Below are 25945 nucleotides of genomic sequence, written 5' to 3'. Positions count from 1 at the left end.
GGGATCACAGGGCCCTAAACCCCCGGAAGAAAACACTCAGAAACAGAGCTGGGAGGAGTCTCGGGTGCATCCCGCAGGATGGACAATAGTCCAAGGAGAAAAATCAACTTCGGTATCTTCCACGGAGGAGTCTGGGGTTGCTACCCGGGATCACAGGGCCCAAAAGCACCGGAATAAACACTCAGGGAAAAAGCTGCAAGGAGTCTCGGATGCTTCCCAGAGGATGGAGCATTGTCCAAGGAGAAAAATCATCTCGGGTATCTTCCCTGGAGGAGTCTGGGGTTGCTACCCGGGATCACAGGGCCCTAAAGCACTGGAGAAAACTCTGCGGGAGACGCCTGGGAGAAATTCTGGGTAGATCCCGCAGGATGGACCACTGTCAAGAGAGAAAAATCATATTGGGTGTCTTCCCTGGAGGAGTCTGGGGTTGCTACCTGGGATGACAGAACCATAAACCGTGAGAAAAAGACTCAGGGACATAGCTGCCACAAGTCTCGGATGCAGCCCAGAGGATGGAGCTTTGTCCAAGGAGAAAAATCATCTCGGGTATCTTCCCTGGAGGAGTCTGGGGTTGCTACCCAGGTTTACAGAGACACAAACCACAGGAAAAATGTCTGCGGGAGACGCCTGGGAGGAATCTCAGATGCATCCCAGAGGATGGAGCATTGTCCAAAGAGAAAAATCATCTCGGGTATCTTCCCTGGAGGAGTCTGGGGTTGCTACCCAGGATCACAGGGACCCAAAACACCTAAATAAACACTCAGGGACAAAGCTTCAAAAAGTCTCGGATGCTTCCCAGAGAATGGAGCATTGTCTAAGGAGAAAAATCATCTCGGGTATCTTCCCTGGAGGAGTCTGGGGTTGCTACCCGGGATTACAGGGACCCAAACCACAGGAAAAATGTCTGCGGGAGACGCCTGGGAGGAATCTCAGATGCATCCCAGAAGACGGAGCATTGTCAAAGGAGAAAAATCATCTCGGGTATCTTCCCTGGAGGAGTCTGGGGTTGCTACCCGGGATCACAGGGCACTAAACCCCAGGAAGAAAATACTCAGAAACAGAGCTGGGAGGAGTCTCGGGTGCATCCCGCAGGATGGACAATAGTCCAAGGAGAAAAATCAACTTCGGTATCTTCCCTGGAGGAGTCTGGGGTTGCTACCCGGGATCACAGGGCCCCAAAAGCACTGGAATAAACACTCAGGGACATACCTGCAAGGAGTCTCGGATGCTTCCCAGAGGATGGAGCTCTTCCCAAGGAGAAAAATCATCTCGGGTATCTTCCCTGGAGGAGTCTGGGGTTGCTACCCGGGATTACAGGGACCCAAACCACAGGAAAAATGTTTGCGGGAGACGCCTGGGAGGAATCTCAGATGCATCCCAGAAGATGGAGCATTGTCCAAAGAGAAAAATCATCTCGGGTATCTTCCCTGGAGGAGTCTGGGGTTGCTACCCAGGATGACAGGGCGCTAAACCACCGGAATAAAGACTCAGGGACATACCTGCAAGGAGTCTCGGATGCTTCCCAGAGGATGGAGCTTTGTCCAAGGGGAAAAATCATCTCGGGTGTCTTCCCTGGAGGAGTCTGGGGTAGCTACCCGGGATTACAGGGACCCAAACCACAGGAAAAATGTTTGCGGGAGACGCCTGGGAGGAATCTCAGATGCATCCCAGAAGATGGAGCATTGTCCAAGGAGAAAAATCATCTCGGGTATCTTCCCTGAAGGAGTCTGGGGTTGCTACCCGGGATCACAGGGCCCCAAAACATCGGAATAAACACTCAGGGACATACCTGCAAGGAGTTTCGGATGCTTCCCAGAGGATGGAGCTTTGTCCAAGGAGAAAAATCATCTCGGGTATCTTCCCTGGAGGAGTCTGGGATTGCCACCCAGGATGACAGGGCGCTAAACCACCGGAATAAAGACTCAGGGACATACCTGCAAGGAGTCTCGGATGCTTCCCAGAGGATGGAGCTTTGTCCAAGGAGAAAAATCATCTCAGGTATCTTCCCTGGAGGAGTCTGGGGTTGCTACCCGGGATTACAGGGACCCAAACCACAGGAAAAATGTTTGTGGGAGACGCCTGGGAGGAATCTCAGATGCATCCCAGAGGATGGAGCATTGTCCAAAGAGAAAAATCAGCTCGGGTATCTTCCCTGGAGGAGTCTGGGGTTGCTACCCAGGATCACAGGGACCCAAAACACCTAAATAAACACTCAGGGACAAAGCTTCAAAAAGTCTCGGATGCTTCCCAGAGAATGGAGCATTGTCTAAGGAGAAAAATCATCTCGGGTATCTTCCCTGGAGGAGTCTGGGGTTGCTACCCGGGATTAAAGGGACCCAAACCACAGGAAAAATGTCTGCGGGAGACGCCTGGGAGGAATCTCAGATGCATCCCAGAAGACGGAGCATTGTCCAAGGAGAAAAATCATCTCGGGTATCTTCCCTGGAGGAGTCTGGGGTTGCTACCCGGGATTACAGGGACCCAAACCACAGGAAAAATGTCTGCGGGAGACGCCTGGGAGGAATCTCAGATGCATCCCAGAGGATGGAGCATTGTCCAAAGAGAAAAATCATCTCGGGTATCTTCCCTGGAGGAGTCTGGGGTTGCTACCCGGGATCACAGGGCCCTAAACCCCCGGAAGAAAACACTCAGAAACAGAGCTGGGAGGAGTCTCGGGTGCATCCCGCAGGATGGACAATAGTCCAAGGAGAAAAATCAACTTGGGTATCTTCCACGGAGGAGTCTGGGGTTGCTACCCGGGATCACAGGGCCCCAAAACACCGGAATAAACACTCAGGGACATACCTGCAAGGAGTTTCGGATGCTTCCCAGAGGATGGAGCTTTGTCCAAGGAGAAAAATCATCTCGGGTATCTTCCCTGTAGGAGTCTGGGATTGCTACCCAGGATGACAGGGACCCAAACCACCGGAATAAAGACTCAGGGACATACCTGCAAGGAGTCTCGGATGCTTCCCAGAGAATGGAGCTTTGTCCAAGGAGAAAAATCATCTCGGGTATCTTCCCTGGAGGAGTCTGGGGTTGCTACCCGGGATCACAGGGCCCCAAAACACCGGAATAAACACTCAGGGACATACCTGCAAGGAGTCTCGGATGCTTCCCAGAGGATGGAGCATTGTCCAAGGAGAAAAATCATCTCGGGTGTCTTCCCTGGAGGAGTCTGGGGTTGCTACCCGGGATTACAGGGACCCAAACTACAGGAAAAATGTCTGCGGGAGACGCCTGGGAGGAATCTCAGATGCATCCCAGAGGATGGAGCATTGTCCAAAGAGAAAAATCATCTCGGGTATCTTCCCTGGAGGAGTCTGGGGTTGCTACCCGGGATCACAGGGCCCTAAACCCCCGGAAGAAAACACTCAGAAACAGAGCTGGGAGGAGTCTCGGGTGCATCCCGCAGGATGGACAATAGTCCAAGGAGAAAAATCAACTTGGGTATCTTCCACGGAGGAGTCTGGGGTTGCTACCCGGGATCACAGGGCCCAAAAGCACCGGAATAAACACTCAGGGAAAAAGCTGCCAGGAGTCTCGGATGCTTCCCAGAGGATGGAGCATTGTCCAAGGAGAAAAATCATCTCGGGTATCTTCCCTGGAGCAGTCTGGGGTTGCTACCTGGGATTACAGGGAACCAAACCACAGGAAAAATGTTTGCGGGAGACGCCTGGGAGGAATCTCAGATGCATCCCAGAAGATGGAGCATTGTCCAAAGAGAAAAATCATCTCGGGTATCTTCCCTGGAGGAGTCTGGGGTTGCTACCCGGCATTACAGGGACCCAAACCACAGGAAAAATGTCTGCGGGAGACGCCTGGGAGGAATCTCAGATGCATCCCAGAAGATGGAGCATTGTCCAAGGAGAAAAATCATCTCGGGTGTCTTTCCTGGAGGAGTCTGGTGTTGCTACCCGGGATTACAGGGACCCAAACTACAGGAAAAATGTCTGCGGGAGACGCCTGGGAGGAATCTCAGATGCATCCCAGAGGATGGAGCATTGTCCAAAGAGAAAAATCATCTCGGGTATCTTCCCTGGAGGAGTCTGGGGTTGCTACCCGGGATCACAGGGCCCTAAACCCCCGGAAGAAAACACTCAGAAACAGAGGTGGGAGGAGTCTCGGGTGCATCCCGCAGAATGGACAATAGTCCAAGGAGAAAAATCATCTCGGGTATCTTCCCTGAAGGAGTCTGGGGTTGCTACCCGGGATCACAGGACCCTAAAGCACTGGAGAAAACTCTGCGGGAGACGCCTGGGAGAAATTCTGGGTAGATCCCGCAGGATGGACCACTGTCAAGAGAGAAAAATCATATTGGGTGTCTTCCCTGGAGGAGTCTGGGGTTGCTACCTGGGATGACAGAACCATAAACCGTGAGAAAAAGACTCAGGGACATAGCCGCCACAAGTCTCGGATGCATCCCAGAGGATGGAGCTTTGTCCAAGGAGAAAAATCATCTCGGGTATCTTCCCTGGAGGAGTCTGGGGTTGCTACCCGGGATTACAGGGACCCAAACCACAGGAAAAATGTTTGCGGGAGACGCCTGGGAGGAATCTCAGATGCATCCCAGAAGATGGAGCATTGTCCAAGGAGAAAAATCATCTCGGGTATCTTCCCTGGAGGAGTCTGGGGTTGCTACCCGGGATTACAGGGACCCAAACCACAGGAAAAATGTCTGCGGGAGACGCCTGGGAGGAATCTCAGATGCATCCCAGAAGATGGAGCATTGTCCAAGGAGAAAAATCATCTCGGGTGTCTTCCCTGGAGGTGTCTGGGGTTGCTACCCGGGATTACAGGGAACCAAACCACAGGAAAAATGTCTGCGGGAGACGCCTGGGAGGAATCTCAGATGCATCCCAGAGGATGGAGCAATGTCCAAAGAGAAAAATCATCTCGGGTATCTTCCCTGGAGGAGTCTGGGGTTTCTACCCGTGATCACAGGGCCCCAAAACACCGGAATAAACACTCAGGGACATACCTGCAAGGAGTCTCGGATGCTTCCCAGAGGATGTAGCATTGTCCCTGGAGAAAAATCATCTCGGGTATCTTCCCTGGAGGAGTCTGGGGTTGCTACCCAGGTTTACAGGGACCCAAACCACAGGAAAAATGTCTGCGGGAGACGCCTGGGAGGAATCTCAGATGCATCCCAGAGGATGGAGCATTGTCCAAAGAGAAAAATCATCTCGGGTATCTTCCCTGGAGGAGTCTGGGGTTGCTACCCGGGATCACAGGGACCCAAAACACCTAAATAAACACTCAGGGACAAAGCTTCAAAAAGTCTCGGATGCTTCCCAGAGAATGGAGCATTGTCTAAGGAGAAAAATCATCTCGGGTATCTTCCCTGGAGGAGTCTGGGGTTGCTACCTGGGATTACAGGGACCCAAACCACAGGAAAAATGTCTGCGGGAGACGCCTGGGAGGAATCTCAGATGTATCCCAGAAGATGGAGCATTGTCCAAGGAGAAAAATCATCTCGGGTATCTTCCCTGGAGGAGTCTGGGGTTGCTACCCGGGATCACAGGTACCTAAACCCCAGGAAGAAAACACTCAGAAACAGAGCTGGTAGGAGTCTCGGGTGCATCCCACAGGATGGACAATAGTCCAAGGAGAAAAATCAACTTGGGTATCTTCCACGGAGGAGTCTGGGGTTGCTACCCGGGATCACAGGGCCCTAAACCCCCGGAAGAAAACACTCAGAAACAGAGCTGGGAGGAGTCTCGGGTGCATCCCGCAGGATGGACAATAGTCCAAGGAGAAAAATCAACTTGGGTATCTTCCACGGAGGAGTCTGGGGTTGCTACCCGGGATGACAGGGCCCAAAAGCACCGGAATAAACACTCAGGGAAAAAGCTGCAAGGAGTCTCGGATGCTTCCCAGAGGATGGAGCATTGTCCAAGGAGAAAAATCATCTCGGGTATCTTCCCTGGAGGAGTCTGGGGTTGCTACCCGGGATCAAAGGGCCCCAAAACACCGGAATAAACACTCAGGGACATACCTGCAAGGAGTTTCGGATGCTTCCCAGAGGATGGAGCTTTGTCCAAGGAGAAAAATTATCTCGGGTATCTTCCCTGGAGGAGTCTGGGGTTGCTACCCGGGATCACAGGGCCACAAAACACCGGAATAAAAACTCAGGGACATACCTGCAAGGAGTTTCGGATGCTTCCCAGAGGATGGAGCTTTGTCCAAGGAGAAAAATTATCTCGGGTATCTTCCCTGGAGGAGTCTGGGGTTGCTACCCGGGATCACAGGGCCCTAAAGCACTGGAGAAAACTCTGCGGGAGACGCCTGGGAGGAATTCTGGGTAGATCCCGCAGGATGGACCACTGTCAAGAGAGAAAAATCATATTGGGTGTCTTCCCTGGAGGAGTCTGGGGTTACTACCTGGGATGACAGAACCATAAACCGTGAGAAAAAGACTCAGGGACATAGCTGCCACAAGTCTCGGATGCATCCCAGAGGATGGAGCTTTGTCCAAGGAGAAAAGTCATCTCGGGTATCTTCCCTGGAGGAGTCTGGGGTTGCTACCCGGGATTACAGGGACCCAAACCACAGGAAAAATGTCTGCGGGAGACGCCTGGGAGGAATCTCAGATGCATCCCAGAGGATGGAGCATTGTCCAAAGAGAAAAATCATCTCGGGTATCTTCCCTGGAGGAGTCTGGGGTTGCTACCCGGGATCACAGGGCCCTAAACCCCCGGAAGAAAACACTCAGAAACAGAGCTGGGAGGAGTCTCGGGTGCATCCCGCAGGATGGACAATAGTCCAAGGAGAAAAATCAACTTGGGTATCTTCCACGGAGGAGTCTGGGGTTCCTACCCGGGATCAAAGGGCCCCAAAACACCGGAATAAACACTCAGGGACATACCTGCAAGGAGTCTCGGATGCTTCCCAGAGGATGGAGCATTGTCCAAGGAGAAAAATCATCTCGGGTATCTTCCCTGGAGGAGTCTGGGGTTGCTACCCAGGTTTACAGGGATCCAAACCACAGGAAAAATGTCTGCGGGAGACGCCTGGGAGGAATCTCAGATGCATCCCAGAGGATGGAGCATTGTCCAAAGAGAAAAATCATCTCGGGTATCTTCCCTGGAGGAGTCTGGGGTTGCTACCCGGGATCACAGGGACCCAAAACACCTAAATAAACACTCAGGGACAAAGCTTCAAAAAGTCTCGGATGCTTCCCAGAGAATGGAGCATTGTCTAAGGAGAAAAATCATCTCGGGTATCTTCCCTGGAGGAGTCTGGGGTTGCTACCTGGGATTACAGGGACCCAAACCACAGGAAAAATGTCTGCGGGAGACGCCTGGGAGGAATCTCAGATGTATCCCAGAAGATGGAGCATTGTCCAAGGAGAAAAATCATCTCGGGTATCTTCCCTGGAGGAGTCTGGGGTTGCTACCCGGGATCACAGGGCCCTAAACCCCAGGAAGAAAACACTCAGAAACAGAGCTGGTAGGAGTCTCGGGTGCATCCCACAGGATGGACAATAGTCCAAGGAGAAAAATCAACTTGGGTATCTTCCACGGAGGAGTCTGGGGTTGCTACCCGGGATCACAGGGCCCTAAACCCCCGGAAGAAAACACTCAGAAACAGAGCTGGGAGGAGTCTCGGGTGCATCCCGCAGGATGGACAATAGTCCAAGGAGAAAAATCAACTTGGGTATCTTCCACGGAGGAGTCTGGGGTTGCTACCCGGGATGACAGGGCCCAAAAGCACCGGAATAAACACTCAGGGAAAAAGCTGCAAGGAGTCTTGGATGCTTCCCAGAGGATGGAGCATTGTCCAAGGAGAAAAATCATCTCGGGTATCTTCCCTGGAGGAGTCTGGGGTTGCTACCCGGGATCAAAGGGCCCCAAAACACCGGAATAAACACTCAGGGACATACCTGCAAGGAGTTTCGGATGCTTCCCAGAGGATGGAGCTTTGTCCAAGGAGAAAAATTATCTCGGGTATCTTCCCTGGAGGAGTCTGGGGTTGCTACCCGGGATCACAGGGCCACAAAACACCGGAATAAAAACTCAGGGACATACCTGCAAGGAGTTTCGGATGCTTCCCAGAGGATGGAGCTTTGTCCAAGGAGAAAAATTATCTCGGGTATCTTCCCTGGAGGAGTCTGGGGTTGCTACCCGGGATCACAGGGCCCTAAAGCACTGGAGAAAACTCTGCGGGAGACGCCTGGGAGGAATTCTGGGTAGATCCCGCAGGATGGACCACTGTCAAGAGAGAAAAATCATATTGGGTGTCTTCCCTGGAGGAGTCTGGGGTTGCTACCTGGGATGACAGAACCATAAACCGTGAGAAAAAGACTCAGGGACATAGCTGCCACAAGTCTCGGATGCATCCCAGAGGATGGAGCTTTGTCCAAGGAGAAAAGTCATCTCGGGTATCTTCCCTGGAGGAGTCTGGGGTTGCTACCCGGGATTACAGGGACCCAAACCACAGGAAAAATGTCTGCGGGAGACGCCTGGGAGGAATCTCAGATGTATCCCAGAAGATGGAGCATTGTCCAAGGAGAAAAATCATCTCGGGTATCTTCCCTGGAGGAGTCTGGGGTTGCTACCCAGGATCACAGGGACCCAAAACACCTAAATAAACACTCAGGGACAAAGCTTCAAAAAGTCTCGGATGCTTCCCAGAGAATGGAGCATTGTCTAAGGAGAAAAATCATCTCGGGTATCTTCCCTGGAGGAGTCTGGGGTTGCTACCTGGGATTACAGGGACCCAAACCACAGGAAAAATGTCTGCGGGAGACGCCTGGGAGGAATCTCAGATGCATCCCAGAGGATGGAGCATTGTCCAAAGAGAAAAATCATCTCGGGTATCTTCCCTGGAGGAGTCTGGGGTTGCTACCCGGGATCACAGGGCCCTAAACCCCCGGAAGAAAACACTCAGAAACAGAGCTGGGAGGAGTCTCGGGTGCATCCCGCAGGATGGACAATAGTCCAAGGAGAAAAATCAACTTGGGTATCTTCCACGGAGGAGTCTGGGGTTCCTACCCGGGATCAAAGGGCCCCAAAACACCGGAATAAACACTCAGGGACATACCTGCAAGGAGTCTCGGATGCTTCCCAGAGGATGGAGCATTGTCCAAGGAGAAAAATCATCTCGGGTATCTTCCCTGGAGGAGTCTGGGGTTGCTACCCAGGTTTACAGGGATCCAAACCACAGGAAAAATGTCTGCGGGAGACGCCTGGGAGGAATCTCAGATGCATCCCAGAGGATGGAGCATTGTCCAAAGAGAAAAATCATCTCGGGTATCTTCCCTGGAGGAGTCTGGGGTTGCTACCCGGGATCACAGGGACCCAAAACACCTAAATAAACACTCAGGGACAAAGCTTCAAAAAGTCTCGGATGCTTCCCAGAGAATGGAGCATTGTCTAAGGAGAAAAATCATCTCGGGTATCTTCCCTGGAGGAGTCTGGGGTTGCTACCTGGGATTACAGGGACCCAAACCACAGGAAAAATGTCTGCGGGAGACGCCTGGGAGGAATCTCAGATGTATCCCAGAAGATGGAGCATTGTCCAAGGAGAAAAATCATCTCGGGTATCTTCCCTGGAGGAGTCTGGGGTTGCTACCCGGGATCACAGGGCCCTAAACCCCAGGAAGAAAACACTCAGAAACAGAGCTGGTAGGAGTCTCGGGTGCATCCCACAGGATGGACAATAGTCCAAGGAGAAAAATCAACTTGGGTATCTTCCACGGAGGAGTCTGGGGTTGCTACCCGGGATCACAGGGCCCTAAACCCCCGGAAGAAAACACTCAGAAACAGAGCTGGGAGGAGTCTCGGGTGCATCCCGCAGGATGGACAATAGTCCAAGGAGAAAAATCAACTTGGGTATCTTCCACGGAGGAGTCTGGGGTTGCTACCCGGGATCACAGGGCCCCAAAACACCGGAATAAAGACTCAGGGACATACCTGCAAGGAGTTTCGGATGCCTCCCAGAGGATGGAGCATTGTCCAAGGAGAAAAATTATCTCGGGTATCTTCCCTAGAGGAGTCTGGGGTTGCTACCCGGGATCACAGGGCCCTAAAGCACTGGAGAAAACTCTGCGGGAGACGCCTGGGAGGAATTCTGGGTAGATCCCGCAGGATGGACCACTGTCAAGAGAGAAAAATCATATTGGGTGTCTTCCCTGGAGGAGTCTGGGGTTGCTACCTGGGATGACAGAACCATAAACCGTGAGAAAAAGACTCAGGGACATAGCTGCCACAAGTCTCGGATGCATCCCAGAGGATGGAGCTTTGTCCAAGGAGAAAAATCATCTCGGGTATCTTCCCTGGAGGAGTCTGGGGTTGCTACCCGGGATTACAGGGACCCAAACCACAGAAAAAATGTTTGCGGGAGACGCCTGGGAGGAATCTCAAATGCATCCCAGAAGATGGAGCATTGTCCAAGGAGAAAAATCATCTCGGGTTTCTTCCCTGGAGGAGTCTGGGGTTGCTACCCGGGATCACAGGGCCCCAAAACACCGGAATAAACACTCAGGGACATACCTGCAAGGAGTCTCGGATGCTTCCCAGAGAATGGAGCATTGTCTAAGGAGAAAAATCATCTCGGGTATCTTCCCTGGAGGAGTCTGGGGTTGCTACCCGGGATCACAGGGCCCCAAAACACCGGAATAAACACTCAGGGACATACCTGCAAGGAGTTTCGGATGCTTCCCAGAGGATGGAGCATTGTCCAAGGAGAAAAATCATCTCGGGTATCTTCCCTGGAGGAGTCTGGGATTGCCACCCAGGATGACAGGGCGCTAAACCACCGGAATAAAGACTCAGGGACATACCTGCAAGGAGTCTCGGATGCTTCCCAGAGGATGGAGCTTTGTCCAAGGAGAAAAATCATCTCGGGTATCTTCCCTGGAGGAGTCTGGGGTTGCTACCCGGGATCACAGGGCCCTAAACCCCCGGAAGAAAACACTCAGAAACAGAGCTGGGAGGAGTCTCGGGTGCATCCCGCAGGATGGACAATAGTCCAAGGAGAAAAATCAACTTCGGTATCTTCCACGGAGGAGTCTGGGGTTGCTACCCGGGATCACAGGGCCCAAAAGCACCGGAATAAACACTCAGGGAAAAAGCTGCAAGGAGTCTCGGATGCTTCCCAGAGGATGGAGCATTGTCCAAGGAGAAAAATCATCTCGGGTATCTTCCCTGGAGGAGTCTGGGGTTGCTACCCGGGATCACAGGGCCCTAAAGCACTGGAGAAAACTCTGCGGGAGACGCCTGGGAGAAATTCTGGGTAGATCCCGCAGGATGGACCACTGTCAAGAGAGAAAAATCATATTGGGTGTCTTCCCTGGAGGAGTCTGGGGTTGCTACCTGGGATGACAGAACCATAAACCGTGAGAAAAAGACTCAGGGACATAGCTGCCACAAGTCTCGGATGCAGCCCAGAGGATGGAGCTTTGTCCAAGGAGAAAAATCATCTCGGGTATCTTCCCTGGAGGAGTCTGGGGTTGCTACCCAGGTTTACAGAGACACAAACCACAGGAAAAATGTCTGCGGGAGACGCCTGGGAGGAATCTCAGATGCATCCCAGAGGATGGAGCATTGTCCAAAGAGAAAAATCATCTCGGGTATCTTCCCTGGAGGAGTCTGGGGTTGCTACCCAGGATCACAGGGACCCAAAACACCTAAATAAACACTCAGGGACAAAGCTTCAAAAAGTCTCGGATGCTTCCCAGAGAATGGAGCATTGTCTAAGGAGAAAAATCATCTCGGGTATCTTCCCTGGAGGAGTCTGGGGTTGCTACCCGGGATTACAGGGACCCAAACCACAGGAAAAATGTCTGCGGGAGACGCCTGGGAGGAATCTCAGATGCATCCCAGAAGACGGAGCATTGTCAAAGGAGAAAAATCATCTCGGGTATCTTCCCTGGAGGAGTCTGGGGTTGCTACCCGGGATCACAGGGCACTAAACCCCAGGAAGAAAATACTCAGAAACAGAGCTGGGAGGAGTCTCGGGTGCATCCCGCAGGATGGACAATAGTCCAAGGAGAAAAATCAACTTCGGTATCTTCCCTGGAGGAGTCTGGGGTTGCTACCCGGGATCACAGGGCCCCAAAAGCACTGGAATAAACACTCAGGGACATACCTGCAAGGAGTCTCGGATGCTTCCCAGAGGATGGAGCTCTTCCCAAGGAGAAAAATCATCTCGGGTATCTTCCCTGGAGGAGTCTGGGGTTGCTACCCGGGATTACAGGGACCCAAACCACAGGAAAAATGTTTGCGGGAGACGCCTGGGAGGAATCTCAGATGCATCCCAGAAGATGGAGCATTGTCCAAAGAGAAAAATCATCTCGGGTATCTTCCCTGGAGGAGTCTGGGGTTGCTACCCAGGATGACAGGGCGCTAAACCACCGGAATAAAGACTCAGGGACATACCTGCAAGGAGTCTCGGATGCTTCCCAGAGGATGGAGCTTTGTCCAAGGGGAAAAATCATCTCGGGTGTCTTCCCTGGAGGAGTCTGGGGTAGCTACCCGGGATTACAGGGACCCAAACCACAGGAAAAATGTTTGCGGGAGACGCCTGGGAGGAATCTCAGATGCATCCCAGAAGATGGAGCATTGTCCAAGGAGAAAAATCATCTCGGGTATCTTCCCTGAAGGAGTCTGGGGTTGCTACCCGGGATCACAGGGCCCCAAAACATCGGAATAAACACTCAGGGACATACCTGCAAGGAGTTTCGGATGCTTCCCAGAGGATGGAGCTTTGTCCAAGGAGAAAAATCATCTCGGGTATCTTCCCTGGAGGAGTCTGGGATTGCCACCCAGGATGACAGGGCGCTAAACCACCGGAATAAAGACTCAGGGACATACCTGCAAGGAGTCTCGGATGCTTCCCAGAGGATGGAGCTTTGTCCAAGGAGAAAAATCATCTCAGGTATCTTCCCTGGAGGAGTCTGGGGTTGCTACCCGGGATTACAGGGACCCAAACCACAGGAAAAATGTTTGTGGGAGACGCCTGGGAGGAATCTCAGATGCATCCCAGAGGATGGAGCATTGTCCAAAGAGAAAAATCAGCTCGGGTATCTTCCCTGGAGGAGTCTGGGGTTGCTACCCAGGATCACAGGGACCCAAAACACCTAAATAAACACTCAGGGACAAAGCTTCAAAAAGTCTCGGATGCTTCCCAGAGAATGGAGCATTGTCTAAGGAGAAAAATCATCTCGGGTATCTTCCCTGGAGGAGTCTGGGGTTGCTACCCGGGATTAAAGGGACCCAAACCACAGGAAAAATGTCTGCGGGAGACGCCTGGGAGGAATCTCAGATGCATCCCAGAAGACGGAGCATTGTCCAAGGAGAAAAATCATCTCGGGTATCTTCCCTGGAGGAGTCTGGGGTTGCTACCCGGGATTACAGGGACCCAAACCACAGGAAAAATGTCTGCGGGAGACGCCTGGGAGGAATCTCAGATGCATCCCAGAGGATGGAGCATTGTCCAAAGAGAAAAATCATCTCGGGTATCTTCCCTGGAGGAGTCTGGGGTTGCTACCCGGGATCACAGGGCCCTAAACCCCCGGAAGAAAACACTCAGAAACAGAGCTGGGAGGAGTCTCGGGTGCATCCCGCAGGATGGACAATAGTCCAAGGAGAAAAATCAACTTGGGTATCTTCCACGGAGGAGTCTGGGGTTGCTACCCGGGATCACAGGGCCCCAAAACACCGGAATAAACACTCAGGGACATACCTGCAAGGAGTTTCGGATGCTTCCCAGAGGATGGAGCTTTGTCCAAGGAGAAAAATCATCTCGGGTATCTTCCCTGTAGGAGTCTGGGATTGCTACCCAGGATGACAGGGACCCAAACCACCGGAATAAAGACTCAGGGACATACCTGCAAGGAGTCTCGGATGCTTCCCAGAGAATGGAGCTTTGTCCAAGGAGAAAAATCATCTCGGGTATCTTCCCTGGAGGAGTCTGGGGTTGCTACCCGGGATCACAGGGCCCCAAAACACCGGAATAAACACTCAGGGACATACCTGCAAGGAGTCTCGGATGCTTCCCAGAGGATGGAGCATTGTCCAAGGAGAAAAATCATCTCGGGTGTCTTCCCTGGAGGAGTCTGGGGTTGCTACCCGGGATTACAGGGACCCAAACTACAGGAAAAATGTCTGCGGGAGACGCCTGGGAGGAATCTCAGATGCATCCCAGAGGATGGAGCATTGTCCAAAGAGAAAAATCATCTCGGGTATCTTCCCTGGAGGAGTCTGGGGTTGCTACCCGGGATCACAGGGCCCTAAACCCCCGGAAGAAAACACTCAGAAACAGAGCTGGGAGGAGTCTCGGGTGCATCCCGCAGGATGGACAATAGTCCAAGGAGAAAAATCAACTTGGGTATCTTCCACGGAGGAGTCTGGGGTTGCTACCCGGGATCACAGGGCCCAAAAGCACCGGAATAAACACTCAGGGAAAAAGCTGCCAGGAGTCTCGGATGCTTCCCAGAGGATGGAGCATTGTCCAAGGAGAAAAATCATCTCGGGTATCTTCCCTGGAGCAGTCTGGGGTTGCTACCTGGGATTACAGGGAACCAAACCACAGGAAAAATGTTTGCGGGAGACGCCTGGGAGGAATCTCAGATGCATCCCAGAAGATGGAGCATTGTCCAAAGAGAAAAATCATCTCGGGTATCTTCCCTGGAGGAGTCTGGGGTTGCTACCCGGCATTACAGGGACCCAAACCACAGGAAAAATGTCTGCGGGAGACGCCTGGGAGGAATCTCAGATGCATCCCAGAAGATGGAGCATTGTCCAAGGAGAAAAATCATCTCGGGTGTCTTTCCTGGAGGAGTCTGGTGTTGCTACCCGGGATTACAGGGACCCAAACTACAGGAAAAATGTCTGCGGGAGACGCCTGGGAGGAATCTCAGATGCATCCCAGAGGATGGAGCATTGTCCAAAGAGAAAAATCATCTCGGGTATCTTCCCTGGAGGAGTCTGGGGTTGCTACCCGGGATCACAGGGCCCTAAACCCCCGGAAGAAAACACTCAGAAACAGAGGTGGGAGGAGTCTCGGGTGCATCCCGCAGAATGGACAATAGTCCAAGGAGAAAAATCATCTCGGGTATCTTCCCTGAAGGAGTCTGGGGTTGCTACCCGGGATCACAGGACCCTAAAGCACTGGAGAAAACTCTGCGGGAGACGCCTGGGAGAAATTCTGGGTAGATCCCGCAGGATGGACCACTGTCAAGAGAGAAAAATCATATTGGGTGTCTTCCCTGGAGGAGTCTGGGGTTGCTACCTGGGATGACAGAACCATAAACCGTGAGAAAAAGACTCAGGGACATAGCCGCCACAAGTCTCGGATGCATCCCAGAGGATGGAGCTTTGTCCAAGGAGAAAAATCATCTCGGGTATCTTCCCTGGAGGAGTCTGGGGTTGCTACCCGGGATTACAGGGACCCAAACCACAGGAAAAATGTTTGCGGGAGACGCCTGGGAGGAATCTCAGATGCATCCCAGAAGATGGAGCATTGTCCAAGGAGAAAAATCATCTCGGGTATCTTCCCTGGAGGAGTCTGGGGTTGCTACCCGGGATTACAGGGACCCAAACCACAGGAAAAATGTCTGCGGGAGACGCCTGGGAGGAATCTCAGATGCATCCCAGAAGATGGAGCATTGTCCAAGGAGAAAAATCATCTCGGGTGTCTTCCCTGGAGGTGTCTGGGGTTGCTACCCGGGATTACAGGGAACCAAACCACAGGAAAAATGTCTGCGGGAGACGCCTGGGAGGAATCTCAGATGCATCCCAGAGGATGGAGCAATGTCCAAAGAGAAAAATCATCTCGGGTATCTTCCCTGGAGGAGTCTGGGGTTTCTACCCGTGATCACAGGGCCCCAAAACACCGGAATAAACACTCAGGGACATACCTGCAAGGAGTCTCGGATGCTTCCCAGAGGATGTAGCATTGTCCCTGGAGAAAAATCATCTCGGGTATCTTCCCTGGAGGAGTCTGGGGTTGCTACCCAGGTTTACAGGGACCCAAACCACAGGAAAAATGTCTGCGGGAGACGCCTGGGAGGAATCTCAGATGCATCCCAGAAGATGGAGCTTTGTCCCAGGAGAAAAATCATCTCGGGTATCTTCCCTGGAGGAGTCTGGGGTTGCTACCCGGGATTACAGGGAACCAAACCACAGGAAAAATGTCTGCGGGAGACGCCTGGGAGGAATCTCAGATGCATCCCAGAAGATGGAGCATTGTCCAAGGAGAAAAATCATCTCGGGTATCTTCCCTGGAGGAGTCTGGGGTTGCTACCCGGGATTACAGGGACCCAAACCACAGGAAAAATGTCTGTGGGAGACGCCTGGGAGGAATCTCAGATGCATCCCAGAGGATGGAGCATTGTCCAAGGAGAAAAATCATCTCGGGTGTCTTCCCTGGAGGAGTCTGGGGTTGCTACCCGGGATTACAGGGACCCAAACTACAGGAAAAATGTTTGCGGGAGACGCCTGGGAGGAATCTCAGATGCATCCCAGAAGATGGAGCTTTGTCCCAGGAGAAAAATCATCTCGGGTATCTTCCCTGGAGGAGTCTGGGGTTGCTACCCGGGATTACAGGGAACCAAACCACAGGAAAAATGTCTGCGGGAGACGCCTGGGAGGAATCTCAGATGCATCCCAGAGGATGGAGCATTGTCCAAAGAGAAAAATCATCTCGGGTATCTTCCCTGGAGGAGTCTGGGGTTGCTACCCGGGATCACAGGGCCCTAAACCCCAGGAAGAAAACACTCAGAAACAGAGCTGGGAGGAGTCTCGGGTGCATCCCGCAGGATGGACAATAGTCCAAGGAGAAAAATCAACTTGGGTATCTTCCACGGAGGAGTCTGGGGTTCCTACCCGGGATCACAGGACCCACAAGCACCGGAATAAACACTCAGGGAAAAGCTGCAAGGAGTCTCGGATGCTTCCCAGAGGATGGAGCATTGTCCAAGGAGAAAAATCATCTCGGGTATCTTCCCTGGAGGAGTCTGGGGTTGCTACGCGGGATCACAGGACCGTAAAGCACTGGAGAAAACTCTGCGGGAGACGCCTGGGAGGAATTCTGGGTAGATCCCGCAGGATGGACCACTGTCAAGAGAGAAAAATCATATTGGGTGTCTTCCCTGGAGGAGTCTGGGGTTGCTACCTGGATGACAGAACCATAAACCGTGAGAAAAAGACTCAGGGACATAGCTGCCACAAGTCTCGGATGCATCCCAGAGGATGGAGCTCTTCCCAAGGAGAAAAATCATCTCGGGTATCTTCCCTGGAGGAGTCTGGGGTTGCTACCCGGGATTACAGGGACCCAAACCACAGGAAAAATGTCTGCGGGAGACGCCTGGGAGGAATCTCAGATGTATCCCAGAAGATGGAGCATTGTCCAAGGAGAAAAATCATCTCGGGTGTCTTCCACGGAGGAGTCTGGGGTTGCTACCCGGGATCACAGGGCCCCAAAACACCGGAATAAACACTCAGGGACATACCTGCAAGGAGTCTCGGATGCTTCCCAGAGAATGGAGCATTGTCTAAGGAGAAAAATCATCTCGGGTATCTTCCCTGGAGGAGTCTGGGGTTGCTCCCCAGGATGACAGGGACCCAAACCATAGGAAAAATGTCTGCGGGAGACGCCTGGGAGGAATCTCAGATGCATCCCAGAGGATGGAGCATTGTCCAAAGAGAAAAATCATCTCGGGTATCTTCCCTGGAGGAGTCTGGGGTTGCTACCAGGGATCACAGGGCCCTAAACCCCCGGAAGAAAACACTCAGAAATAGAGCTGGGAGGAGTCTCGGGTGCATCCCGCAGGATGGACAATAGTCCAAGGAGAAAAATCAACTTGGGTATCTTCCACGGAGGAGTCTGGGGTTGCTACCCGGGATGACAGGGCCCAAAAGCACCGGAATAAGCACTCAGGGAAAAAGCTGCAAGGAGTCTCGGATGCTTCCCAGAGGATGGAGCATTGTCCAAGGAGAAAAATCATCTCGGGTATCTTCCCTGGAGGAGTCTGGGGTTGCTACCCGGGATCACAGGGCCCCAAAACACCGAAATAAAAACTCAGGGACATACCTGCAAGGAGTTTCGGATGCTTCCCAGAGGATGGAGCATTGTCCAAGGAGAAAAATTATCTCGGGTATCTTCCCTAGAGGAGTCTGGGGTTGCTACCCGGGATCACAGGGCCCTAAAGCACTGGAGAAAACTCTGCGGGAGATGCCTGGGAGGAATTCTGGGTAGATCCCGCAGGATGGACCACTGTCAAGAGAGAAAAATCATATTGGGTGTCTTCCCTGGAGGAGACTGGGGTTGCTACCCGGGATTACAGGGACCCTAACCACATGAAATATGTCTGTGGGAGATGCCTGGGAGGAATCTCAGATGCATCCCAGAAGATGGAGCATTGTCCAAGGAGAAAAATCATCTCGGGTATCTTCCCAGGAGGAGTATGGGGTTGCTACCCGGGATTACAGGGACCCAAACCACAGGAAAAATGTTTGCGGGAGACGCCTGGGAGGAATCTCAGATGCATCCCAGAGGATGGAGCATTGTCCAAAGAGAAAAATCATCTCGGGTATCTTCCCTGGAGGAGTCTGGGGTTGCTACCCGGGATCACAGGGCCCTAAACCCCAGGAAGAAAACACTCAGAAACAGAGCTGGGAGGAGTCTCGGGTGCATCCCGCAGGATGGACAATAGTCCAAGGAGAAAAATCAACTTCGGTATCTTCCCTGGAGGAGTCTGGGGTTGCTACCCGGGATGAAAGGGCCCCAAAAGCACCGGAATAAACACTCAGGGACATACCTGCAAGGAGTCTCAGATGCTTCCCAGAGGATGGAGCTCTCCCCAAGGAGAAAAATCATCTCGGGTATCTTCCCTGGAAGAGTCTGGGGTTGCTACCCGGGATTACAGGGACTCTAACCACATGAAAAATGTCTGTGGGAGATGCCTGGGAGAAATCTCATATGCATCCCAGAAGATGGAGCATTGTCCAAGGAGAAAAATCATCTCGGGTATCTTCCCTGGAGGAGTCTGGGGTTGCTACCCGGGATCACAGGGCCCCAAAACACCGGAATAAACACTCAGGGATATACCTGCAAGGAGTCTCGGATGCTTCCCAGAGAATGGAGCATTGTCTAAGGAGAAAAATCATCTCGGGTAACTTCCCTGGAGGACTCTGGGCTTGCTACCCGGGATTACAGGGAACCAAACCACAGGAAAAATGTCTGCGGGAGACGCCTGGGAGGAATCTCAGATGCATCCCAGAGGATGGAGCATTGTCCAAAGAGAAAAATCATCTCGGGTATCTTCCCTGGAGGAGTCTGGGGTTGCTACCCAGGTTTACAGGGACCCAAACCACAGGAAAAATGTCTGCGGGAGACGCCTGGGAGGAATCTCAGATGCATCCCAGAAGATGGAGCTTTGTCCCAGGAGAAAAATCATCTCGGGTATCTTCCCTGGAGGAGTCTGGGGTTGCTACCCGGGATTACAGGGAACCAAACCACAGGAAAAATGTCTGCGGGAGACGCCTGGGAGGAATCTCAGATGCATCCCAGAAGATGGAGCATTGTCCAAGGAGAAAAATCATCTCGGGTATCTTCCCTGGAGGAGTCTGGGGTTGCTACCCGGGATTACAGGGACCCAAACCACAGGAAAAATGTCTGTGGGAGACGCCTGGGAGGAATCTCAGATGCATCCCAGAAGATGGAGCTTTGTCCCAGGAGAAAAATCATCTCGGGTATCTTCCCTGGAGGAGTCTGGGGTTGCTACCCGGGATTACAGGGAACCAAACCACAGGAAAAATGTCTGCGGGAGACGCCTGGGAGGAATCTCAGATGCATCCCAGAGGATGGAGCATTGTCCAAAGAGAAAAATCATCTCGGGTATCTTCCCTGGAGGAGTCTGGGGTTGCTACCCGGGATCACAGGGCCCTAAACCCCAGGAAGAAAACACTCAGAAACAGAGCTGGGAGGAGTCTCGGGTGCATCCCGCAGGATGGACAATAGTCCAAGGAGAAAAATCAACTTGGGTATCTTCCACGGAGGAGTCTGGGGTTCCTACCCGGGATCACAGGACCCACAAGCACCGGAATAAACACTCAGGGAAAAGCTGCAAGGAGTCTCGGATGCTTCCCAGAGGATGGAGCATTGTCCAAGGAGAAAAATCATCTCGGGTATCTTCCCTGGAGGAGTCTGGGGTTGCTACGCGGGATCACAGGACCGTAAAGCACTGGAGAAAACTCTGCGGGAGACGCCTGGGAGGAATTCTGGGTAGATCCCGCAGGATGGACCACTGTCAAGAGAGAAAAATCATATTGGGTGTCTTCCCTGGAGGAGTCTGGGGTTGCTACCTGGATGACAGAACCATAAACCGTGAGAAAAAGACTCAGGGACATAGCTGCCACAAGTCTCGGATGCATCCCAGAGGATGGAGCTCTTCCCAAGGAGAAAAATCATCTCGGGTATCTTCCCTGGAGGAGTCTGGGGTTGCTACCCGGGATTACAGGGAACCAAACCACAGGAAAAATGTCTGCGGGAGACGCCTGGGAGGAATCTCAGATGTATCCCAGAAGATGGAGCATTGTCCAAGGAGAAAAATCATCTCGGGTGTCTTCCACGGAGGAGTCTGGGGTTGCTACCCGGGATCACAGGGCCCCAAAACACCGGAATAAACACTCAGGGACATACCTGCAAGGAGTCTCGGATGCTTCCCAGAGAATGGAGCATTGTCTAAGGAGAAAAATCATCTCGGGTATCTTCCCTGGAGGAGTCTGGGGTTGCTCCCCAGGATGACAGGGACCCAAACCATAGGAAAAATGTCTGCGGGAGACGCCTGGGAGGAATCTCAGATGCATCCCAGAGGATGGAGCATTGTCCAAAGAGAAAAATCATCTCGGGTATCTTCCCTGGAGGAGTCTGGGGTTGCTACCAGGGATCACAGGGCCCTAAACCCCCGGAAGAAAACACTCAGAAATAGAGCTGGGAGGAGTCTCGGGTGCATCCCGCAGGATGGACAATAGTCCAAGGAGAAAAATCAACTTGGGTATCTTCCACGGAGGAGTCTGGGGTTGCTACCCGGGATGACAGGGCCCAAAAGCACCGGAATAAGCACTCAGGGAAAAAGCTGCAAGGAGTCTCGGATGCTTCCCAGAGGATGGAGCATTGTCCAAGGAGAAAAATCATCTCGGGTATCTTCCCTGGAGGAGTCTGGGGTTGCTACCCGGGATCACAGGGCCCCAAAACACCGAAATAAAAACTCAGGGACATACCTGCAAGGAGTTTCGGATGCTTCCCAGAGGATGGAGCATTGTCCAAGGAGAAAAATTATCTCGGGTATCTTCCCTAGAGGAGTCTGGGGTTGCTACCCGGGATCACAGGGCCCTAAAGCACTGGAGAAAACTCTGCGGGAGATGCCTGGGAGGAATTCTGGGTAGATCCCGCAGGATGGACCACTGTCAAGAGAGAAAAATCATATTGGGTGTCTTCCCTGGAGGAGACTGGGGTTGCTACCCGGGATTACAGGGACCCTAACCACATGAAATATGTCTGTGGGAGATGCCTGGGAGGAATCTCAGATGCATCCCAGAAGATGGAGCATTGTCCAAGGAGAAAAATCATCTCGGGTATCTTCCCAGGAGGAGTATGGGGTTGCTACCCGGGATTACAGGGACCCAAACCACAGGAAAAATGTTTGCGGGAGACGCCTGGGAGGAATCTCAGATGCATCCCAGAGGATGGAGCATTGTCCAAAGAGAAAAATCATCTCGGGTATCTTCCCTGGAGGAGTCTGGGGTTGCTACCCGGGATCACAGGGCCCTAAACCCCAGGAAGAAAACACTCAGAAACAGAGCTGGGAGGAGTCTCGGGTGCATCCCGCAGGATGGACAATAGTCCAAGGAGAAAAATCAACTTCGGTATCTTCCCTGGAGGAGTCTGGGGTTGCTACCCGGGATGAAAGGGCCCCAAAAGCACCGGAATAAACACTCAGGGACATACCTGCAAGGAGTCTCAGATGCTTCCCAGAGGATGGAGCTCTCCCCAAGGAGAAAAATCATCTCGGGTATCTTCCCTGGAAGAGTCTGGGGTTGCTACCCGGGATTACAGGGACTCTAACCACATGAAAAATGTCTGTGGGAGATGCCTGGGAGAAATCTCATATGCATCCCAGAAGATGGAGCATTGTCCAAGGAGAAAAATCATCTCGGGTATCTTCCCTGGAGGAGTCTGGGGTTGCTACCCGGGATCACAGGGCCCCAAAACACCGGAATAAACACTCAGGGATATACCTGCAAGGAGTCTCGGATGCTTCCCAGAGAATGGAGCATTGTCTAAGGAGAAAAATCATCTCGGGTAACTTCCCTGGAGGACTCTGGGCTTGCTACCCGGGATTACAGGGAACCAAACCACAGGAAAAATGTCTGCGGGAGACGCCTGGGAGGAATCTCAGATGCATCCCAGAGGATGGAGCATTGTCCAAAGAGAAAAATCATCTCGGGTATCTTCCCTGGAGGAGTCTGGGGTTGCTACCCGGGATCACAGGGCACTAAACCCCAGGAAGAAAATACTCAGAAACAGAGCTGGGAGGAGTCTCGGGTGCATCCCGCAGGATGGACAATAGTCCAAGGAGAAAAATCAACTTCGGTATCTTCCCTGGAGGAGTCTGGGGTTGCTACCCGGGATGAAAGGGCCCCAAAAGCACCGGAATAAACACTCAGGGACATACCTGCAAGGAGTCTCGGATGCTTCCCAGAGGATGGAGCTCTTCCCAAGGAGAAAAATCATCTCGGGTATCTTCCCTGGAGGAGTCTGGGGTTGCTACCCGGGATTACAGGGACCCAAACCACAGGAAAAATGTTTGCGGGAGACGCCTGGGAGGAATCTCAGATGCATCCCAGAAGATGGAGCATTATCCAAGGAGAAAAATCATCTCGGGTATCTTCCCTGGAGGAGTCTGGGGTTGCTACCCGGGATCACAGGGCCCAAAAGCACCGGAATAAACACTCAGGGAAAAAGCTGCAAGGAGTCTCGGATGCTTCCCAGAGGATGGAGCATTGTCCAAGGAGAAAAATGATCCCGGATATCTTTCCTGGAGGAGTCTGGGGTTGCTACCCGGGATTAAAGGGACCCAAACCACAGGAAAAATGTCTGCGGGAGACGCCTGGGAGGAATCTCAGATGCATCCCAGAAGATGGAGCATTGTCCAAGGAGAAAAATCATCTCCGGTATCTTCCCTGGAGGAGTCTGGGGTTTCTACCCGGGATCACAGGGCCCCAAAACACCGGAATAAACACTCAGGGACATACCTGCAAGGAGTCTCGGATGCTTCCCAGAGGATGTAGCATTGTCTCAGGAGAAAAATCATCTCGGGTATCTTCCCTGGAGGAGTCTGGGGTTGCTACCAGGGATCACAGGGCCCTAAACCCCAGGAAGAAAACACTCAGAAACAGAGCTGGGACGAGTCTCGGGTGCATCCCGCAGGATGGACAATAGTCCAAGGAGAAAAATCAACTTCGGTATCTTCCCTGGAGGAGTCTGGGGTTGCTACCCGGGATCACAGGGCCCTAAAGCACTGGAGAAAACTCTGCGGGAGACGCCTGGGAGGAATTCTGGGTAGATCCCGCAGGATGGACCACTGTCAAGAGAGGAAAATGATATTGGGTGTCTTCCCTGGAGGAGTCTGGGGTTGCTACCTGGGATGACAGAACCATAAACTGTGAGAAAAAGACTCAGGGACATAGCTGCCACAAGTCTCGGATGCATCCCACAGGATGGAGCTTTGTCCAAGGAGAAAAATCATCTCGGGTATCTTCCCTGGAGGAGTCTGGGGTTGCTACCCGGGATTACAGGGAACCAAACCACAGGAAAAATGTCTGCGGGAGACGCCTGGGAGGAATCTCAGATGTATCCCAGAAGATGGAGCATTGTGCAAGGAGAAAAATCATCTCGGGTATCTTCCCTGGAGGAGTCTGGGGTTGCTACCCGGGATCACAGGGCCCTAAACCCCAGGAAGAAAACACTCAGAAACAGAGCTGGGAGGAGTCTCGGGTGCATCCCGCAGGATGGACAATAGTCCAAGGAGAAAAATCAACTTCGGTATCTTCCCTGGAGGAGTCTGGGGTTGCTACCCGGGATCACAGGGCCCCAAAAGCACCGGAATAAACACTCAGGGACATACCTGCAAGGAGTCTCGGATGCTTCCCAGAGGATGGAGCTCTTCCCAAGGAGAAAAATCATCTCGGGTATCTTCCCTGGAGGAGTCTGGGGTAGCTACCCGGGATTACAGGGCCCCAAAACACCGGAATAAACACTCAGGGACATACCTGCAAGGAGTCTCGGATGCTTCCCAGAGGATGGAGCTTTGTCCAATGAGAAAAATCATCTCGGGTATCTTCCCTGGAGGAGTCTGGGGTTGCTACCCGGGATTACAGGGACCCAAACCACAGGAAAAATGTCTGCGGGAGACGCCTGGGAGGAATCTCAGATGCATCCCAGAAGATGGAGCATTGTCCAAGGAGAAAAATCATCTCGGGTATCTTCCCTGGAGGAGTCTGGGGTTGCTACCCGGGATTACAGGGCACCAAACCACAGGAAAAATGTCTGCGGGAGACGCCTGGGAGGAATCTCAGATGCATCCCAGAGGATTGAGCATTGTCCAAAGAGAAAAATCATCTCGGGTATCTTCCCTGGAGGAGTCTGGGGTTGCTACCCAGGGTCACAGGGCCCTAAACCCCAGGAAGAAAACACTCAGAAACAGAGCTGGGAGGAGTCTCGGGTGCATCCCGCAGGATGGACAATAGTCCAAGGAGAAAAATCAACTTGGGTATCTTCCAAGGAGGAGTCTGGGGTTGCTTCACGGGATGACAGGGCCCAAAAGCACCGGAATAAACACTCAGGGAAAAAGCTGCAAGGAGTCTCGGATGCTTCCCAGAGGATGGAGCATTGTCCAAGGAGAAAAATCATCTCGGGTATCTTCCCTGGAGGAGTCTGGGGTTGCTACCCGGGATCACAGGGCCCCAAAACACCGGAATAAAAACTCAGGGACATACCTGCAAGGAGTTTCGGATGCTTCCCAGAGGATGGAGCATTGTCCAAGGAGAAAAGTTGTCTCGGGTATCTTCCCTAGAGGAGTCTCGGGTTGCTACCCGGGATCACAGGGCCCTAAAGCACTGGAGAAAACTCTGCGGGAGACGCCTGGGAGGAATTCTGGGTAGATCCCGCAGGATGGACCACTGTCAAGAGAGGAAAATGATATTGGGTGTCTTCCCTGGAGGAGTCTGGGGTTGCTACCTGGGATGACAGAACCATAAACCGTGAGAAAAAGACTCAGGGACATAGCTGCCACAAGTCTCGGATGCATCCCAGAGGATGGAGCTTTGTCCAAGGAGAAAAATCATCTCGGGTATCTTCCCTGGAGGAGTCTGGGGTTGCTACCCGGGATTACAGGGACCCAAACCACAGGAAAAATGTCTGGGAGATGCCTGGGAGGAATCTCTTATGCATCCCAGAAGATGGAGCATTGTGCAAGGAGAAAAATCATCTCGGGTATCTTCCCTGGAGGAGTCTGGGGTTGCTACCCAGGATCACAGGGCCCCAAAACACCGGAATAAACACTCAGGGACATACCTGCAAGGAGTCTCGGATGCTTCCCAGAGGATGGAGCTTTGTCCAAGGAGAAAAATCATCTCGGGTATCTTCCCTGGAGGAGTCTGGGGTTGCTACCCGGGATTACAGGGACCCAAACCACAGGAAAAATGTCTGCGGGAGACGCCTGGGAGGAATCTCAGATGCATCCCAGAAGATGGAGCATTGTCCAAGGAGAAAAATCATCTCGGGTATCTTCCCTGGAGGAGTCTGGGGTTTCTACCCGGGATCACAGGGCCCCAAAACACCGGAATAAACACTCGGGGACATACCTGCAAGGAGTCTCGGATGCTTCCCAGAGGATGTAGCATTGTCTCAGGAGAAAAATCATCTCGGGTATCTT

Source organism: Vanellus vanellus, assembly GCF_965231255.1.
Source record: "Vanellus vanellus genome assembly, contig: HAP1_SCAFFOLD_34, whole genome shotgun sequence".
Lineage (NCBI taxonomy): Eukaryota > Metazoa > Chordata > Aves > Charadriiformes > Charadriidae > Vanellus > Vanellus vanellus.
Note: the sequence above shows the minus strand (reverse complement) of the source record.